Below are 21,253 nucleotides of genomic sequence, written 5' to 3'. Positions count from 1 at the left end.
ACAACAGACCGTCAATGCGCAGTATTATTGCACATTTTTTGGCCCACCATCTCAGATCAGCTTTGAGAAAAAAAACGGCGACACTTTCTTCAGAACGTCCCAATCATTTTGCATGACAATGCTCGGCCGCATGCAGCGCAAGCTGTAGCTGATTTGCTCGATCAATGGGACTGGGAAGTACTTTACCATCCACGATACTCCCCAGATCTAAGCCCTTGTGACTTTGACTAAATTCCTAAGATGAAGGAACCACTTCGTGGCATTCGCTTCAAAACTTTCCAGAGATTCTTGCGACAGTAGACCGGTCCATTCGAACTATCAACAGAACAGGCGCTGCTACAGGTGTTCTGCGACTTCCATATCTTTGGAAACCGGTTGTACACAATGCTGGCGATTATATTGAAGGACTGTAAAACATGGTGACATGAATCACTTTTGTATTCCATGTAAATAAATAGTTGCCACTATTAAAGTTCCAACCCTCTTATTTTTGTATCATTTTTTTTAGTCCTTAATATATTTTACAATTCACTATTATACACTTTTTGGAATCTTGAATTCAATTTTCTTTTTATTTCCAACCAGATGGGGAATATTATATAAAGTGAAAACTTTATTATCAATTAATTGAATGATCTGAATTAAGCTCTCAAAGTATTAAAACGGTGTGTTTTAATACATAGCACAGATATATAACATTTCAGAATACTTTGAAACAAGAAGTGAGTGAAAAATTGATTCCAAAATAACACGGGAACGCAAACAAGAAGCCAATTCAGTTAACTTCGAATCAGCGAGTGCTCGTCTCGCCCTTTCTGTCAGTTTGAAAGTCCTTTTTTTTTTTTAACTGCATTTTGCGATTTTTGCGGAATAATACGTATATGCTGTCCACTACAACATTATCCCTCTAAGGGTTCCACACGTATTTCGACGTAGCCCCATAGATGTTTTTAAAGTGCACTGCACGCATTTTAACGTAGGGTAACGAACGATGCAAATTGGTTCTGCACGGAAAATCACGTAGGGGTCATACTGAACCGAAAATGGTGTCGACGTATTTTAACGTATTTCTTTCCCCCTACAAGTTTCGACATCTTGATGAATTGGAGGGGAGACAACACAATGAAGTTTTACGGCCATTTATGGATGTCGCTGGATCTGAGGGCCCGAAGATTGCTTTAGGCATAGGGCATTGTGATGGTGTCGGCGTTAGGGAGGAACGAAAGCTCGTTCAAGAAAAGAGGAACATGAATTTTTCCCCAAATGTGTGTCCCTTAATGCTCTATGTGGACTTAGATTTAAATTGCATTTGGCTTCAATAGTATTTCTTTGATATAGCTTATTTGATCGAAATGTTGTTTTAAAGTTCCATTAAAGTATTTTTCAAAATGCAGTTTTATCCTCACTTATGATTAAACATCGCATTTAATTATTAGGAACTCGGAGGGATATATTTGAAAAATCGCCCTATATATATAGTTAATACATTAAATATATTTCTCATTCTTAGTTCAATTATTTTTATAATGCAAATTTATATTTTTTACACTAATCTCTACCTCCAATTATTTTTCTTCGTTCAAAGTAAACAGATAAACTGAATTTTGTGTTTTAAAACAGTCGTAAATTTCAAAAATATAATAAAAGATATTATTATATTGTTTCTCTTTTCAGATTTACATCGTATAAAAATATCGAATTGTGTGTCCGAATTTTTATAATGCGACTCCTTTTTAAAGTTCCTTAACGAACTGAATAAAATAATTTCTTTCAAAGTCGTAAAAGAAACAACAAAAATATCTTTTAAAAAATTATTTCTATTCTGAAAGATATTAATATTAGTTTAGTTTTTAATATTTAGTTAGTTATTAATATTAGTTTAGTTATTAATGATTAGTTACTAGTATTTATACATTGATGTATATGAAAACAAATAGCAAAATAAATTGAATCAAATGTTTGAATAATTTTGTTAGGAACATTAAGAGACTGATAACATCGTAAAAGTCTTTAACACAGTAAATTATCTTAAGATTTTTTTTTTCAATAATTTATCAAAGAAGATATATTTCTTAGATAAAGTAATAGATTTATAAAATCTAAAAAAAGTAGGAATTTCAAAAATTCTATATTTATTTTACAGTACTTTGAAGCATTTTTTTTTTTTTTGTTGTTGTTGTTGTTAATATGCTAATGAAAATTCTTCATTAAAGCCTAAAATCTGAGTGGATAAATGAGATAACTTTTGATGAATCTTGTGCAAAGTGCAGCAAGATTTTTAATTACATGTTTTTAAGGACGTTCTAATGCAAAATAATGCAGATAAATGCTTCAATGGTGCACGGACAATAAATTATTTTTGAATATTTAAAAGTGTAACATTCATAGTTATGCCCTGAAATCACAACCTGTTATTTACTCGGGTAAAATAAAGGATTATACATTACTTCACTCAGATTTTGTTATGAGAGTGTTACTTATGGAACAAAATTTCATAAACTGCACACATTGGGACAGGATCAACCTTAAAAGTTGCGGGGTCCAGACTGGAAAACAAATTTTATCAATATTATTATTATTATTATTAAAAGCAATCTAAGGATTTGCAATCAAGGTAAAGATCAATGCTATTATCTACCTCTCTACTTTCTCCTATGCATATGCTTATGAGTGCAGCGGTATCCGCATTTCTTTTGAATAGAATCAAGTATAAATTAGGTACGTCTTCCTATCCTTTTAGATTGGAGCAAAAATTCGATACATATTTGTAATAATGATGTCAAAGCAAAGAACCAAATTTCATTTATCTATTTTTTGTAATTTTAAATGATTAATCAAACACTCACGAATAGACAGATTTACAGATAATTAATTCTTTTACAAATTATATTTAAAAAATTAATATAAATCTACATTTAGATAAAATTGCATGATACATTTAACTGATCTAGTCGCTTTTGTTTTGGGGTATCATGCTCACGCATTCACGGTCAGATAGATTTCCCATCAGCCAGTTTCATCTAATATTTGAGATAAGATTACATTTAAGTTAATTGCAATTAATTTATGAAAACTGCAATACGTGTCCGCACGAGACAGAAAGAATTTAAAAGTTATCCCAAATGCTTTGCATGGAATGATTCCAAGGGTACATGCTCTGCCTTTTAAACCCTAGCTATTGAATTGAGAGGAAGTCAAAAAAGGTTAATAAAGGGATTTAAATGGTTGAAAAAAGGGGATAAGCCATATCCAGTATGCTGTATTAATCTGAAATTTGAGAAACAATTGTTTGTTTTTTAAGTCAATTATATAAATAAATACTTGTTATGCAAATTTTCCAAATATTTTAACAAGTTTCTAAAAAAGGCTGAATTTTTTAATCTACGTTATTACGTTTAAATATTTCACATTTTTAATTCTTAATCTGCTTTTTAATGTTTTTAAAAGTTGCATTTAATTTCCATGCATGTTTTTTAATACATTTAAAATCCAGTGTTTATTGCTTTTAGAATCTCAAATGTGTTTAACTTTTAAATTCCCAGTCCACATTACAATATTTTCATAGTTCGGTTATAAAAGAATTTTTTTTAAAAATGTTCCTTTTGTATAAAATTCTATTTAATCGGATTTTTTTTTCTGTGGTGAACATTTACTTTAAATAAATAAATATATAAAAGTCTACTGACTATGTTACAAACCTTGGATACTTTCAAATCCGCTAATAACTAGATTTCCGAATGATTTCAAAATTTCACCCACGTATATATATAATTCCAATCAGTGCCAACTTCAACCACAAGACCAATTTCATTAATCTTTGCTTTATATGAGAGCTTATAAGCATAGATACATCATAAAAGATCGCATGTCCCTCATCACCTTCCTTCAAGAAAAATATTATATATCTTCGCTATATATTCACTAGATTCGTCACATGGCGGCAATTTAAAATTATTTCCAAAACCTTTCGGTGCTTAAGCTGCTCCAACCGATTCTGCCTTTTATTTCATATTAAAACTTTTGTCCATTAGATATGTCATCGATGATCGCTTGCTCTCTATGATTTCCCAATTTCAAAATAATAATAATAACAATAAACGTCTGTGGATGATATTGTGGGTGGATACTATTTGTTTTCTTTCAGCATTTCTTTATAATTCCGTTTCTCTGAGTGCTGGAAAATATATGAATATAGAATTTCTGAAACTTGCGAATAAATTTTTTACATCAAATTTTGGTGATAAATTTGCAAAAAGCAGGTGTGTGATACGTGCAATTTTTAAATATCGTACAGTAGGAGATATCTTGAATTAATAAGTTTAAAACTGCTTAAATGAAAAGTATCAAACTAGTTTTTCAGATTAGACGAAAATTAGAAAAAACATTTATGTATATTGTATTTTTTAAAGAAAATTTTAAGCGTTATAAACATATTGAAATTTATGAGTAATAATATACTCCTGCATAATATCTTAAAAGAATTGTTTGTTTGTTTTAGCTGCCTTTGAATGTTTTTGAAAATGACAATTTCATTGAATGAAAATGGTGGAAATAGATGAGGGAAAAAATAGAAATAAATGTTGATTATTTTAAATTTTACTAACTCTTTAAAATCACTAGAACAGAATACAACTTCAAAAATAAATTCTAAATAAAAACATTTGATGTACATTTACACTGGCACAATTTATAAGGTTTTAAATTGTAGATTTCATTATTTTGAATCATTTAAAAACGAAGATGTCATTATTTTTCAATAAAAAATAATGATTATAAACAATATTGAATTCTGATAAAACTGCTACGAGATGTTTCAGGGCCTGGATAACTAATACCTAGGTAGTCAATTATGTGGCTCTAAAATAATATATTTTTTCAGCTGTCCAACCAATTTGCTAATTTGCACTCAAAAATTGTATGTTTTATTATAATAGAAGATGATGTCATTTCTTCTAAAATATAATACATCAGCTCTTTATTGTTATTTATGCATTTCAGATTAACAGAACTATTTATGATTAGTTCTAATTTTAGACATATGCTACCGCGTTGCAAATGTTATTGCTCGATACAAAAATATTACAATGATTTATTTAAAAGAATAATAAGGAAATATGAAGAAAATTTTATCCTACATTGACTGCTCTCTCTCTCTTTATATATATATATATATATAGTAACCAATCTAAATTAAGAAAAAGTTTGAAAACGAAACTAAAATGAAAACGAAACAAAACAGTTTCGAAATCGCAACTAAAATTTATTACCTATTTAAACTAAAACCAAAAAGGAACTTCATAATATTTAGAGAGCGCAATTGCAGCTACTTCTAAAACACAGATGAATTGATACAAAAGTATTAGAATCAAGTTAATAGGAAAAACAAAAACCAAATAAAAATTAAACCAAAAAAATTATTAAAAAATATTAAAAAAGAATCCGGCCTGAAGACTTTTTCAAGGGTCACCCTCAGGCAGGGATTCAAATAAAGGGATTTTTTCTGTGAGGACATACAGACATTAAGTCTAATAATGATTCCTCGTGACCCGAAAATCCCCCGAAATTATGCTCAAGAGATATACCATTTTAACAGAAAGGAAAAACAAAATAACAAATTAGAAAAAAACCACAAAGTAAAAATACAATAAAAACAATAACAATAAAAACAAAAACAGCATTAAAATTAAAATTAAAATTAAAAACGAAAAGGCCAAGACATACCATCCAACAGTGAACGAAACTTTAAACAATCGATTGTGATTTCCTGTTTTTGAAAGTTAACGGTAAATTATGTAAACAGAGGTAGGCACCCAGCGCCATCTATATATTGGATCACTCAATAGATGGCGCTGGGTGCCTACCTCTGTTTACATAATTTACCGTTAACTTTCAAAAACAGGAAATCACAATCGATTGTTTAAAGTTTCGTTCACTGTTGGATGGTATGTCTTGGCCTTTTCGTTTTTAATTTTAATTTTAATTTTAATGCTGTTTTTGTTTTTATTGTTATTGTTTTTATTGTATTTTTACTTTGTGGTTTTTTTCTAATTTGTTATTTTGTTTTTCCTTTCTGTTAAAATGGTATATCTCTTGAGCATAATTTCGGGGGATTTTCGGGTCACGAGGAATCATTATTAGACTTAATGTCTGTATGTCCTCACAGAAAAAATCCCTTTATTTGAATCCCTGCCTGAGGGTGACCCTTGAAAAAGTCTTCAGGCCGGATTCTTTTTTAATATTTTTTAATAATTTTTTTGGTTTAATTTTTATTTGGTTTTTGTTTTTCCTATTAACTTGATTCTAATACTTTTGTATATATATATATATATATATATATATATATATGTAATGAAATGAGATCGAATATATAATGAAATTTTTGTTCAACGATTCTGCTGTGCAACGATTCGCAAAGTGTTATTTCAGCGATCCGGGTTAAAAAGAAACAGAAGTCTTCCCATTCACTATTCTTAGTAACCCTCTGATTTTTGTAGCCCTACAAAATAAAGAAAAGCAATTAAATTTGACTTGAATGAGCAGTAACTTGTTCCTACCCTTAGGGACTCTTGACCCCACATGGCGTTTGGGGGAAAGCAAAAATTCGGCTAACGCTTTCAGTGCATCTCGTTTGGAAAACCGATGCGCTTTTACGATACAATACTAGTCTGGTGTCTCTCGCTTTTCAGAAGTTTCACACGTAAAATGAAACCACCCAGAGGGTTAGGGTCTATTATGTTATTTATAAGAAAGCGTAAACATTTGCATTGTTTTGAAAATATCTCGATTTGTTTGGAAATGTCGCATCCGAACATGATTTTTGCAAAAAATCGGCAATGAGTGGACTGAGTGAACTAAATAAAATAAGATAATCAAACTTACCTTTCAAATATAATGAAATATACTTAAAATAGCCTGGATAATAGGATCGGAAAATATATTTTGAAATCAAATTGCTATTCATGAAATAGTAAAATGCGCCTATACCACTAATTTGCTGAAATCTGCAACAAAAGTAGATTTTTACTCTAATAAAATTGCGTGCAAGGAAGGCGAGATTGGAAACGGTCCATTAGTCCCAAGGGAGGAGTAACAAGAAACAATGCGTGTAAATTTCAAGTGAACTTGACCTTGAAACTAATCGGATCGTTGGTTATTTAACTCTTCTTGTATTGAATTTCTAACGGAATGCTTCAAGAAAATGTTTGCGGATCTTATGTAATTTGAAGAGGCCGATTCTCAACTCCCCCCCCCCACCATCACCACCACCATCACCCAGCCAAAAAAAAAAACTTATCTCCTCATTCCGAAACTGCTTCGTTACAAGTTATTCTTTGATTCAACGAGGCTGAACAGTTGATTGAATCGACACAACTGGCCAATACACTTAATACATACCGAGAAAGTCTCTTCAGTTGACAATTCATACCAATAAATAAAAAAAAGTATTTAATTCTTTTGAAGACATTTCAAAAAAATTATATTTAATCATGCATAATATGATTAACTATGGTAATTACTTTTTAAAAAGCTACATAATATGGAGACATTAAATTATATCTTCATATAATTCATTATATACATATGCATTGCATGAAGGGAAGAAGAAAACCAGTGCCAATTGAAAAACTCGGGTAAAATATAAAATTGCTCATTCAGATAAATGTAATGTCCAAAAATAGACAAATGTAAAATTACGAATGTCATAAATAATGATGACTTCATTTCATATTAAAAATCATCAGTAATTTTAATTAAAATTCTGAAGCTGTTAGTGTTTGGAATCGTTACATGTACAGGCTGGTTATAATTAAAGTGACCCTATTCAGACCTCTCGAGAACCCACTCTACCCATCGGATTTTGATAAAACTTGGTAACACGTTATATGGACCATGAGGAAAAGATTACTGCAATAAAAAAAAAGTAAGGTCACACTTTGACCACCAAATAGCACTTTTTAAAATTTCCTCATACAAATTAGTGAAATAGACAAAGATACTTGCAATCAGAGTCCAAAATTCCTTCTGCGTGCCTTTGTCATTGTTAATCATGCCCTTTTAGCAGAAAGATCGAGTGTTACTGGTAAAACAGAGTTTCCAAACCAGCAGCAATAAATTAGCTACACTGCGTGAATACCGTCGTTTTAAGGGATTGCGAAAAGGGGCCATGTCGAAGAATGAAGATGATTATGAAATTTGAAGAGACTGGAGACTTTGGCGTACTGTCAGGAAGACGGCAGAAGCCGGTGGCGCATGAAACTGTCGAAGAAGTCGCATTGTGATTAAAAGAGCCTCCAGTTTCATCTATTCTTCAGCAAGAGCTCGATCGGTGTCAAGTGAGTTGGCGAATCCGTGATCGACAATACGAAAAATTCTGCAATCCATTTTAAAATGTCATTCGTACGTGGTGCAAATGCCGCCACGAAAAACGCTATGAATTTGCTTGCCGATTTTTGGCGAGAGTGGAAATAGATGACGCGTGGTCTTGGCAAATTCTATAGTCAGATGAGGCGTGCTTTTATTTAGATGTAGCTGTGAATAATCAAAATTGTCTCATATGGAGTGCTTCATCTCGTAACGACCTGCACCAACACCAACTGATTACGTGACTGCATGGTGTGGATTTACTGCTGATTTTATCCTCGAACTGTTTTTCTTTAAAACTCTCACTCCCCAAGGTCCTATAGCATGCTCTGTCACGAGGCGCAAAGTACAATCCACTTCTTCGACAGCTAATCCTTCCTGCTTTACAGGAATGGTAATGTCTGCAGAAAATTGTCTTCAAGCAAGATGGAGCAACTTCCTGTATTGGGCGCCAAGTCTTAGAGTTGCTTCGTGCTAACTTTGGTGAAAATGATGTAGTATACGAAGCTTTTCCGGATCCTGGTCTCCACTTTCATTCGACATAAGTCCATGTGATTTAATAAAAGACCGTGTTTATGGAGGAGGAATTAGGATTTCATCTGAATTGAAAGCCAGCATTACATGCCATGTTGCTGCAATCTTCTGCAAGGGTTTCTTCGCGATACCACTGAGAACACTATAATGCACTTTCAACACGTAATTGATGTCAATGCCGCACACGCTGAGACAATCTGTAAATGAATAATTTTAATGATTCACACAGATTTTTTGTCCTTCTTTTAGGTGCCACAATTCCCCCTGGTGGTCAAAATTTGAACTATTTTTTTATTTCAGAAGTCTTTTTCCCATTCACCATATAACATATATATAAAGTCGCATCAAAATCGGACAAGCAGAACGGATTTTAGAGGGGTTTGAATAGGGTCATTTTATTATAACCATCCTGTAATTGCCAGAAAAAGTCTGCTCACAAACACACAGCAGGTATTTAGGAATAAAAAAAAAGCATACAAATTGATAATTTTAATTTCATTTTTATGCATTTATTCCATTCATAATTCATTTCAATTTAATAACAATTTCAGAAATAAAACACATATTGCTTTTTTTAAAAAATTAACTTGGTATCTAACAAAATTAGATACCAGAAAAAGTTTGTTTGCAAATATGATAAAAGTATATTCGCAGTACTTCAGTTTTCTTGATATCTCTTATTTAATGCAGGTAAGTAAAATATTTCATTTTTAGGGGTTTTAGGAAAATAAATCGAGTTAAAAATAAAATGGATTTAAAAAAAATTAGATATTCCTAAAGAAAGAAAGCTTAAAAAGAAAATTAAGAAAGAATGCAAAACTCTTCAGGAAATAAGCAAGGTAGTTGAAAGAACTTATTCCTCTATCCAAAGAATTGTCAATAAATACCATTCATCGAAATCTGTAACCAAAAAAGCCATTTAATGGGCACTAAATCTAATCTAACTGCCCATGAAAATGAATACATCTTTAAGTACGTACGCCTAAATTCCAGGATCGTAAATGAGATTAGAGGGATATTTGGAGGGCAAAAAGCTCTTTATGAAGACAAAATAAGAAATTTTTTGAAAAAGACTCTAATTATTACGACTTTGTAGTTCATAGAAAGTCTCACTTACACCTGTAAGTAGGGATTGCAATACCGGTATACCGGGATACCGAATACCGGTATTTTGAACCATTTGTACAATTTCGTAATACCGGTATTCACAAGTTTAAATACCGGTTTTTCGGTATTTACTAGAAATTTTTAAAATTGTCTCCACTATGTGTTCAGATATCGCGAACATAGCAAAATAGTATACGTTTTTGTTTTTATGTCTCCCTAACGGACGAAATTAATTAGGCAATTAATGGCTTAAATCTAAATTAGCGAAACATGGATTATTTCCTGAAAGAAAATATTGTATCCATAACGACAAATGGGGCAACAATAATGAAAAAATTTGGAAAGTTGATTGGTACAAATCAGCAGTTGTGCTATACACATGGAATTCAATTATGAGTAATAGATGTATTATTCCAAAAAAATAAAGAACAGAAGAATCCAAATACTGTGGATATAGAAACTTCGGATTCCAACTTTGAAAACAGTAAGAGTAAGAGTGAGAGTGATATTGACAATGAAGATAATGACAATGTAATTCTTGAAGAAGATATTGCTAATGAGGATGAAATATTAACCCATCAAGAATTGTTTCCTATAACTTATAAAGTTCCAAAAATTGTTAAGATATTTAAACGTTCCCCTATAAAAAGGATCTATTACTAAAATATATACTAACTGAAAATAAAACAGAATATATGTTAATATTAGATTCTAAAACACGTTGGAACAGTTTACTCCTAATGATGGAACGATTTTTGAAACTGAGAAATCCAATCCAAAAAACAATAATCGACTTAAACCTGTAAATTAATTTTTCAGATAGTGAATTCGACTTAATATCCAGAACTGTATCAGCTCTACTTCCAATAAAACTGACTATTGAGACATGATGTCGAAGAGATTCTAATTTATTAACAGCTAATGCAACAATCAATTTCATGTTGCAGTCACTGAAAGAACAGTACACATCACTATCTGAAGAATTATATATTTCATTGAAAAATCACACAGAAGATAGGCATACCGAAATAGAAAATGTCTTATGGTATTTACATAATTATAATGATTTTAAAAATTAAAAAGAAGAAAAGAAAATAACCAATTCAAATCTGATTAAGTTTAGAGTAAATTTTCTTAAAATTGTTTACCCACAAACCTATCCACATTCGGAAGAATTCGGTTCAATTATCGAAGATTATGATGTCACTACTGTCGATAGTGAAAAGGAATTGTCCCTTGAACAAAAATTAGAATTAGCGATAAATAAAAAGATTTCAACGAGCCAAAAATACAATACAGAAATCAGTTATATCCAAAACCATCCGATGGGAAATCGATTTATTTGAAGATGAGGGATTTAGAGGTAAATACTTGGAAAATGTATATCGCGCATTGCTAACAGTACCACCAACTACCGTAGATGCCGAAAGAGCGTTTTCGACAGCTGGTCATTTTTACACAAAATTACTTTTCAGGCTTAATGACAGTACAATTAATGATTATGTTTTTTAAGATCACATTTCAAAAATTTGTAATAGTATCACAGACTGAATAGTGATATTTACACTTTCTTTGTGATTTAAATAAATAAAATATTTATTTACTTTTTTGTGATTATATACTGTTATAATTTATAAGTTACAAATTATTTTTTGTGATATTTACACACTCTAAAAAAACTGGCAAATAAAACAAAGAAACACCTGTGTTTTCTTTCTTTTTCTAAAATTTCTAATACCGGTATTAAAACTGGTATCCCGGTATTAAGATTTAAAAAATACCGAATACCGGTATTGAAATTTTGGTCCGGTATTGCAATCCCTACCTGTAAGTAAGTAGAAGCTTTTAAATTCTGAAATGAGAATGTTGATATGTCTCCATAGATTTGAGATTTCCTCTGATGAGAGCACGCTCTGTATCTTTGGTATCCGAGGGCGGAAACTGGCGTGGTGAAAACACGATCCGACTTTTGAGAAGCAGTAGATTAAAGTTAAGCACATAGGAGGAGGTTTGGTTTGGAAGGAATGTGTGGGCCAGAGGCGAGGTCGTTTAAACCATTATAGATTTAATATTAAATCATATGAAGTATATAAACATTTTAAAAGTAAATTTTGAACAAAGCTTGCAGCGTTTGAACCTTGGAGATGGCTTTTAGTTTATGCAGGAACTAAAAGCCATCTACAAGGTGCAAATTCTGGATGATATACGATATCAAAAATCAGTTGCATTCTTCCCCACAATCGCCGGACATTTTGCACATTCAGAGAGGTTTTTGGGCAAAATATTTTTACCGACCAAAGTCCAAATTGGAATGTTTTGACGATTACAATACTTTGTATGCTTCGTAAAATGAGGGAGTAAAAAAGCTAAAAAAAGTTATATATATATATACACTTTTTTAGAAATATAAGACGGTGGGGATAGTCTCTTCAACAAAATCTCGCATATTCTTTGATAAGGATATTATTATCCGCTCATAAAACTGTGGATACTGGACAAGGCTTGAACGCCACAATATCCAGATTTTTATTTTCAAAATTCTGCACCACTTTGTGCTGTGGTAATAAAGAAAACAAAATATGCGTTTTGGGCGCTTTTCTTCCCTATCAACTGTAACCAATATTTGGCGCAGAGATGTAAATTTTGTAATGCGATCACATACTATATTTCATTTCTCTAAATCATTTCGTTTCTGAGATATGACATTTACATGCTTAAGTGCGAACAGATCAACAGAATTATTCCTTGAAGGATTTTGTTCAAAATTTGAAATTGATTTGCGGTTTAGATGCTATAACAAAATTGGGTGGAAATCTACAGATTTCGCATTCTAGCTCGAAGTGACTTTGAGTTATCCTTTCCAGAGACAGACAGACATAATTCCAAAAAATGAGCATTTCGGGGATTCGTCGTAATCGTCGGTTCGATTTTTTTTCCCCGATTGTAAAATTTTCTTTCTAAACATCCTACATAAAAAAGAAAAAAAAAATCTGAACTTGCGAATGACTGTTGCATCATGGTTTTTATTAAAAGAAAGAGAGTAAACAATATACCTTTGGTTGTCAATTTAAAATGTCTTGTATATGAAATTTTTCCCATACATTTGGATATGGAAAAATCTTTAGGATATCTTTATTGTGTGGGTTTTTAAGCCTTCTCAGGACAGAGAGAAATATTTTTAATCAGGCATCTGAATAATACAACTTTATTTTATAGTTAAAAAATGGTTCTGTAAAATTGTAATTTTAAAATTATTTTCATAAAAAAACATTTCAATATGCAAAAATTATCCAGGCGTAACAGGCTCTCTAACTTATCCTGCAGATTTTTTTTTAGTCGTTTACCCTAACAAAATCACAATTATTTCTCGAGTTTGAATTTAATAGAGGAATTGTGCATCTTTTTGTGTAACGACTTCAAACGCAATTTAAATTTTGTGCAGTATTTCTATAATATGGATATAGATAAGAATCTTATGTTATCCTTTATGAAAGTCAAACCTACTTCCAACCAATCAAGTTAATGAGAAAAAAGGGTATTTTAGAGACCTAAAAGATTTATCATCGTTCATTTCTTGCATTAAAAAAATATAACAATGAAAAAATCACCGAATTGTTTTGTCGTTCAACTTAAATTGGTCATCTGTAGAAAGAAGAAACATTTGGGGCAAAGAATATATTTTTAAAAAATAAGTTCGGACTCAAATTAATTAATTAAAATTAATAATATAATTAATTACATTATACTTTTGTAGAAACAAATACATCAAGATCAACCCAATCTTTTAAAAAGATCCGTCATGAATATATTTTTCAATTTTTAATGAAATTCAGATCGATCTGCATTAAAGAACAACAATTCCTGAAACAAATAACCTTTCATCCTTTTCTTTTATTAACTTATTAACTGGATGGATCTGTGATTTCTTTTATTTCATGATAATTTTTCATCAGATTTCTTCATTAACAAATCTTTGTCATTACATGATCAAGACACAAAAAAGTCAGTGAACATCCAAACAAAATCACTACTAAATTTTAATTTATGCGAAATAAACCGCGAGCGATTAAGTAAAACGGTTTAATTTACGCCCAGTACTTTTATAAATAAAAGCTGTTTCAAAGGATCAAACGTTTTGGAATTGGCTTTTAACTATAAGTTTTGATAGAGCTGTCCTCTCGTCATTGATGCTGAAACTTAAGATGCAACTCCAAGAAGAAATTAAGGTAAAAGAAATGGTAATAAAGGATTCAGTGCCTCTTAGTTATATAGTAATGTATGTATATTCCATTGCCATTCTCAATCCAGTATAAAAAACTATAATATCCTTGAGTCGCACCTTTTCCCAAATAATTATAGAAAAAAAGATGCATGCTATGTTCTAATAAGTTATTTTTTCCCTGTGTTTTATGCTCTACGGGTGAGAGTTGTTACATTCTAGAAGAATGACGGAATAATAAAGAAATTTCTTACAAGTGATTTTATTCTTGAGGATAATTTCTACCTTCTTAATATACAGAAACAGTGCGAAATAATTCTGCACAAGTTCCGTCATACAACTTTCTAAACATTTTATAAAAATTATTGATAATAGGCAAAAATTTTAAATTTTTTTTTCTCCAAACACTAACTTGATTTTTCCCCCCTTAAAACATTTTACGGTCGGTATTAATTGTTTTTAAAAAATTTCAGATTATAATTGTTTTTGATATTTATTATAAAACTGCGAGGAACGTTATTAAACTGTTTTGATCAAAAATTGGGCACATTAGATATACTATCCTCCTAACAAAACATTATTTGAAAACACACTTTTTCTCTTTATTATGAAAATTATACGAACTTTGAATTCTTCTGTGATAAGAGAAGGTACGACAGTAAGCGATAATCTTTGCATGCGGAATAGGTCAATGCAAATAACAGAAAGAAAAATAATTTGTTGAAACTATTAGACTTAGAAATGATTAAAGAGGATTATTCATCTTTTTTGTTTGCATAAACGCCATTGTTTTCTAAATATGAAAGCCTTCTAAAGCAATGTGCAATATTATGATGGCAGACTGAAGTTTAAATATCCTATCATAAATTTGAAAAGATGATCTTCTAAAATAGCTGTTTTCTGAATGAAAACTTCTGAATAATTATTTTACTGACTGATGATGTCAGAAGATCATTCTATCGATAAAACCCTTTAAAAGATAACTTCCGGAAATATTGTAGCAAAAAAAGTAAATTTTACACCGTTTCAAAATTTAAAAAATAATTAGATTTTTCATTATTCCAATTTAATATGTGTAGGAATTTTTGCTGAATTTTGGCAATTTTTTTAAAATATTTTTTTTCTGATTTCCAACAGTAGATTACATTGTTATCTTGAAGTTCAGACCATTTTAATCGCTTCGTCAATTATCTGATCGCGTGATTTTTTACAATTGTTGAAAGTGTGTTTGGTTTACGAAACATATAAGAAAATGAAGTTACAGTATCGCGAAATTTAGAAGATGCGTGAGCAGAACTTTTACATTTTTAATGGTGCTATGACATCGTAATGCTGACCTCCAGGAGAAAAGTTCCCGTACACAATGAACAAAACATGCATATGGCAATAAAAAATTTTTAAAATTTGATAATTTGACAAAATTATGGGCACGAAGTTATATCGAGGCGATTAAAAATATTGCTATCAATATTCCCATCGAAGCAGCTGGTAGACAAAAGTGAATAGTTTTTAAATAAGAAGGAAGATCCACTCTATGGCGACTAAAATTGAGTGAGTTATGAAAATCTGAATCTTGCTATCTTAGGAAAGTACTCCATTTTAGAACACCCCATCGATCCTCTCAAAGAAGATACGCCAGTTAGCGCTCAGAATTTCCCAAGACTAATTGACCTAAAATCATAAAAATTGTAATTTTTTTCTAAAATAAAAAAAAAATTCATAATTTGGTAAAATTTGATTGCAGAAGATAGAAACTTTATTTCTAATTTAAAAATTGGAACGTCAAGAATATTTCCCAGAGTATGATTCCTTAGGACCAAAGGAATGCATAAAATTTAGACTTCATAATATTTTTAAGGTATATTTATTGACTGAAGCAAAATAAAACACTATTATTTATGTCACTTAAACCCTTTTAAAAGTAAAATTAAAAACTGAATTTTGTGATGAATCAGAGAAATTTATTGAATAATTATTTGAGATATTTTATTAATTATCAAAATTATTTTGTAGTACACATAAAACTTCAATGCCGAACGATTATTCTTTCTGTATTCATATTTTTAAAAAGATACTTGGTTTTACAAAAAATGTTTTTGTATTAATTGTGTTCACCACTTTCAGTTTAATTCAAAGTTGAAATTTTAGGGGGTCTGATAGAAAATTAGAGAGGTACCTAGTACAATGAATGAAGCAGTTTAACATTTCTGTAAAAGTATGAGATTCAAAATCTGGATTTTAAAGATATTTTTCTTAAGATCCTATGTATGAAGCGAGCATTAATCCGGCAAACCAGCTGGCCACCGGAGACGATTAGTGGATAATATATTCTTGGAATGTCAAAAATATTCCTCAGAACTGCTTTGCTGCAGAAATTGCTTTAAAATATGTGTCATTGAATACAAGTACGTGCGTACAAAAATGTATGCCATATATTTTTTCAACTATTTGAAATTTTATGAAGCTTTTTTTTCTCTAAGTCTGTTTTCGAATATTTAAAATGGAATTGTTATTCTCCTCTTTGTTCATACATCATACATCTAAAGTAAAAAATAATTGCTTAAAAAAGAGCTAAATAGGAACTATTGAGACCCTGTTTATTTAAATAAACTGTGTATTAAATAAACTTTTTTTTTCTCTTGAAAATTTATACTTAAAGAATTAAGCAGTTCCGTAGGGTTAATTTTCCTACGAAGAAATAAAACTCTAAAATCAATATCATAACTACAGAAAGAGTTGTAGTTTGTACAGTTAAACCCAGCATATATATATATATATATATGTATACAGTGGCTCAAAAAATTGCGAGTACACCTTACTTTTACTTGATAAATCCGACTTTCAATATAAATAACACATTACCGGGAAGTGCAAACTTGTTTTTATTTTTACACATAACAAATGGTTTAATTTAGAGTAAAAATAAAGAAAAATAAATGAAAAATTTCTAAATTGAAAATTTTTAGAAGCCTTTTAAATAAACATACGCAGAATTTTGCCTCAAAAAATTGAGAATACACCAATGAAATTTTTGCAATATCACGCATAGAAATAAAGTGTCACTATTAAATTGCATGTCTTTTGGCTCTTATAATGGCCTCTAAACGTCATGGTACCGATTTGACCCATTTTTGGTGGTATTTGAAGATATTTTACCCCATTCTTCTTGCACCACTTGTTTTAAATGGGTTTTGTTTCTAATTTTGTCTTTTTGAACCCCTTTTTCGGGTATGGCCCACGAATATTCCATGGCATTGATGTCGGGGTACTGTGGTGATGTGTGTAACTGCTATTTACAAGGAAAAAGACACCATATTTTGAAGTTATGTGTATTCTGTTTGGGGTCGTTGTCTTACTGGAAAATGAAATTTTCATCTAAACCCAAATTTTTAGCACTTTACTTTTAGATTGCTGCGAAGTATATCCTAGTAAACCGTATCATTTATAATGCCATCTATAAAAATTAAATTTCCTACCCCGGATGAAGCCATGTAACCTCAAATCATCACGGAATCGCCATCATGTGTAACTGTAGGACGTAAATTTTTTGGATCCAAAGCAGTATTAGGCTTTCTCCATACAGTAAGATGGTTGTTACTGTCAAAAATGTTGAGGTTTCTTTCATTACTAAATATAGATTTATTCCAAAGGTTATTGGTCTTCAATTGATGAGTTTTTGCAAACTTCAAATGCTTTTTCTGAATTTGCAAGCTGGTGAACGGTTCTCTCTAACAATGCTACTTTTATATCCAGCTTGTTTAATGGCATTTAGCACAGTTTCAGCACTTACACTTCTGCCTATGATTTGAAAAGTTTCTGCAACAAGTTGGATGAATCATATGGTAGCAGCAATCTAAAGGAAAGTGTTAAAAATTTGGGTTTAGATGGAAATTCCATTTTCCAGCAGGACAACGACCCCAAACAGAATGCACGTAACGTCAAAATAAGATATCTTTTTCATTGTAAACAACAGTTACACACACCACCACAGTACCCTGACATCAATACCATTGAATATTCGTGGGGGATACTCGAAAAAGTGGTTCAAAAATACAAAATTAGAAACAAAACCCATTTAAAACAAGTTGTGCAAGAAGAATGTGGTAAAATATCTTCAGATACCATCAAAAATGGGTCAAATCGGTACCATGACGTTTAGAGGCCATTATAAGAGCCAAAAGACATGCAATTTAATAGTGACACTTTATTTCTATGCGTGATATTGCAAACATTTCATTGGTGTATTCTCAATTTTTTGAGGCAAAATTCTGCGTATGTTTATTTAAAAGGCTTCTAAAAATTTTCAATTTAGAAATTTTTCATTTATTTTTCTTTATTTTTACTCTAAATTAAACCATTTGTTATGTGTAAAAATAAAAACAAGTTTGCACTTCCCGTTAATGTGTTATTTATATTGAAAGTCGCATTTATCAAGTAAACGTAAGGTGTACTCTCAATTTTTTGAGCCACTGTATATATATATATACTAGCCGCCTTTGGCGACCAGCCGGTTCGCCAATCTTAGTGTTCGTTAAAATTTTAATAATTAAATATTTTATGCAATTCCAACTTCTTCAGCAAAATATTTTAAAACTTCAAATTTTGATAGTCATATAATTCACTCATAATATTATAAAGGCCTTCAGTCATAACGTGATATGTATCTCTCTAATTTTCTGTTACCCCTCGTAGAATTTATGCTTTAAATTAAAGTGTAAAGGATTAATCTGCAATTAATATAACAATATTTTTTACTGAAACAAAGCATTTTTTTAATAATATGATTACTGATAATAGAGTCACTGAGCGTTTAAACTTTATGGGCACTAAAGAATATCTTTCTTAATTTATGTAATATCTCAAGCATTTGTCAACAAAATTTTCTCAGATTCATCATGAATGGATCGATTCATTAACAATGTTTCATTTTAAATGCATCAAACACTCAGAAAATAAAATGAATCGTTTAAAATAATCTGTCGAAAACAGGTTTAAAAAAACTACTTAAAAAACGATGTACTTAAAACTATAAGCATATATAAAAATATATATATAACTAACATAAATACAATTTAATTACAAAAGCATGCAACTAACCTAAAAATAATTTAAATCATTGAAAACAGGTTAAAAAAAACTACTTAAAAAACGACGTACTTAAAACTATAAGCATATATAAAAAATATATATATAACTAACATAAATACAATTTAATTACAAAAGCATGCAACTAACCTAAAAATAATTTAAATCATTGTAAACAGGTTAAAAAAAACTACTTAAAAAACGATGTACTTAAAACTATAAGCATATACAAAAAATATATAACATAAATACAATTTACTTACAAAAGCATACAACTAACCTAAAAGTAATTTAAATCGTCCGTTGATAATGGTTGCCATGCCAACGATCAGAACACAGTGCGCATGCGTGAATTTTCTTCGCCTTTTACGTAACGCAAATGCGTGAATTTTTCTACGCCAGTTGGGGTAACGCTATGAAGATTAGACATTTTTAATTTCCTTTATTCTGTGCTATTTTAATTCAAAAGTACTTCAGAATGAATCTGAAACATGGATTAATTAACAATGTTTAATTTTAAATGCATAAAACATTAAGAAAATAAACAGAATCGTTTGAAATAATGCGCCGAAAAATCTTAACCCTAGCCTCATTACTGTTGGGAGAAAAAAAGAACTAAAGCCTAAATCATTTGGCGTTGGGGAAAATTGAAGATTTTTTGGCGGAAAAGTTGGCGGTGGGAAAATGGAAGATTTTTTTGGCGGGAAAGTTAGTTTTTAATTAATAATTGACTACCCCTAACATTTAGGGGGATGAAAAATAGATGTTGGCCGATTCTCATAGATACCGGATAAGCACAAAAAATTTCATCAAAATCGGTCAAGCCGTTTCGGAGGAGTATGGCAACGAAAACTGTGACACGAGAATTTTATATATTAGATATATATATATATATATATATATGCATAACATAAAATACATTATAACCAAATGACATAGCAATTTGGTATAATCATTTTCGACAGCAATTTAATGTCCGAATATTTTTCTATTCTCTCCAGATCAGTATAAAAATAGATCTGCGCGTGCTGGATTTTATCTAATGTATACTAGATTTACGAGCGGCTGATTGTTTTCCAAAAACAATTGTTTGTTTCCTTGTAAAGTGATGCTATACTGAGGAATATATACATAACATTAAAAAAACAATGACTGTGGATCTTTAATTCGAAAAATTTGAAAACTATCAGTTATGTATTTTTCCAACATCAGACGATTTTTGAATGAAAAAATGTTATTAATAAAATAAGTGAAAACGGCGGGAAAAAATAAACAGAATTTGTCGTTTGCGTGAAAAAAAAAAAAAAAGCCTGATTTTACACTCACGAATCTATACATCAATGGAGCATCGTCCACTGTGTAGAAAAGGAAAACCCTTCCATTCTTTTCCGGTGGCGATCGTAGATAACAGAAGAGTCGTTATTACAGCAACACTACTGACCCCAAAAAAAGTCTTCGCTGGAAAGAATCAACGAACCTTGAAATCACGGACGGTGCGTTAGAATAAAATGACAAGTGAAAAGCAGGAGAGGGAGGAAAAAAGAATTTGCTTGTTATGGATATGCACTGTGACTTCTACTCTCAAGGTCACTACGCGGACGACACATGTCCGCTTGTCGCGCTGTGTCGATTCCTCGATTCACCTGCGGTTCGATTGTTCATACCGTTACAATTCGAAATTCGATATTATCGGGATAAGACTCTGGAATACGATGAATCAGTGTTTAAAATAAGGGCCGCGAAACAACAAGTACTGTGACGCTTCGTTACAGGTCATTAAAGATATATATAAATATGAAAGAATTATACAAGTGTTATCGGGGTGTATTTGCTTCATCATGTTGATCGCATCATTAAATTTGCATTTCAGTTTTTACACACAGTAATATAAATGGACTCAAAAATAGTACATGTAGCAATGTTCCAATTAGAAAATGTATGTTTTTG

At 30.8% G+C, this 21,253-nt stretch overlaps 1 protein-coding gene across 2 annotated transcripts in view; it reads right to left on the bottom strand.

The window, feature by feature from the left end:
- LOC129983900 (uncharacterized) overlaps nt 1-21,253 on the bottom strand; it is a 112,888-nt gene that overhangs the window by 58,127 nt on the left and 33,508 nt on the right. The window contains exon 1 of one of the 2 annotated variants that reach the window (XM_056093594.1): nt 20,633-20,734. The exons of the other annotated variant lie outside the window; for it this stretch is intronic. The gene's annotated coding sequence lies outside the window, so the exon portion shown is untranslated. Of the gene's footprint in view, nt 1-20,632; nt 20,735-21,253 lie in introns of those variants that run through there. 2 annotated transcript variants of the gene reach the window in all.

Source organism: Argiope bruennichi, chromosome 9 (assembly GCF_947563725.1).
Source record: "Argiope bruennichi chromosome 9, qqArgBrue1.1, whole genome shotgun sequence".
Taxonomy (NCBI): domain Eukaryota; kingdom Metazoa; phylum Arthropoda; class Arachnida; order Araneae; family Araneidae; genus Argiope; species Argiope bruennichi.
Note: the sequence above shows the minus strand (reverse complement) of the source record. Positions and strands in the feature narration are given on the sequence as shown.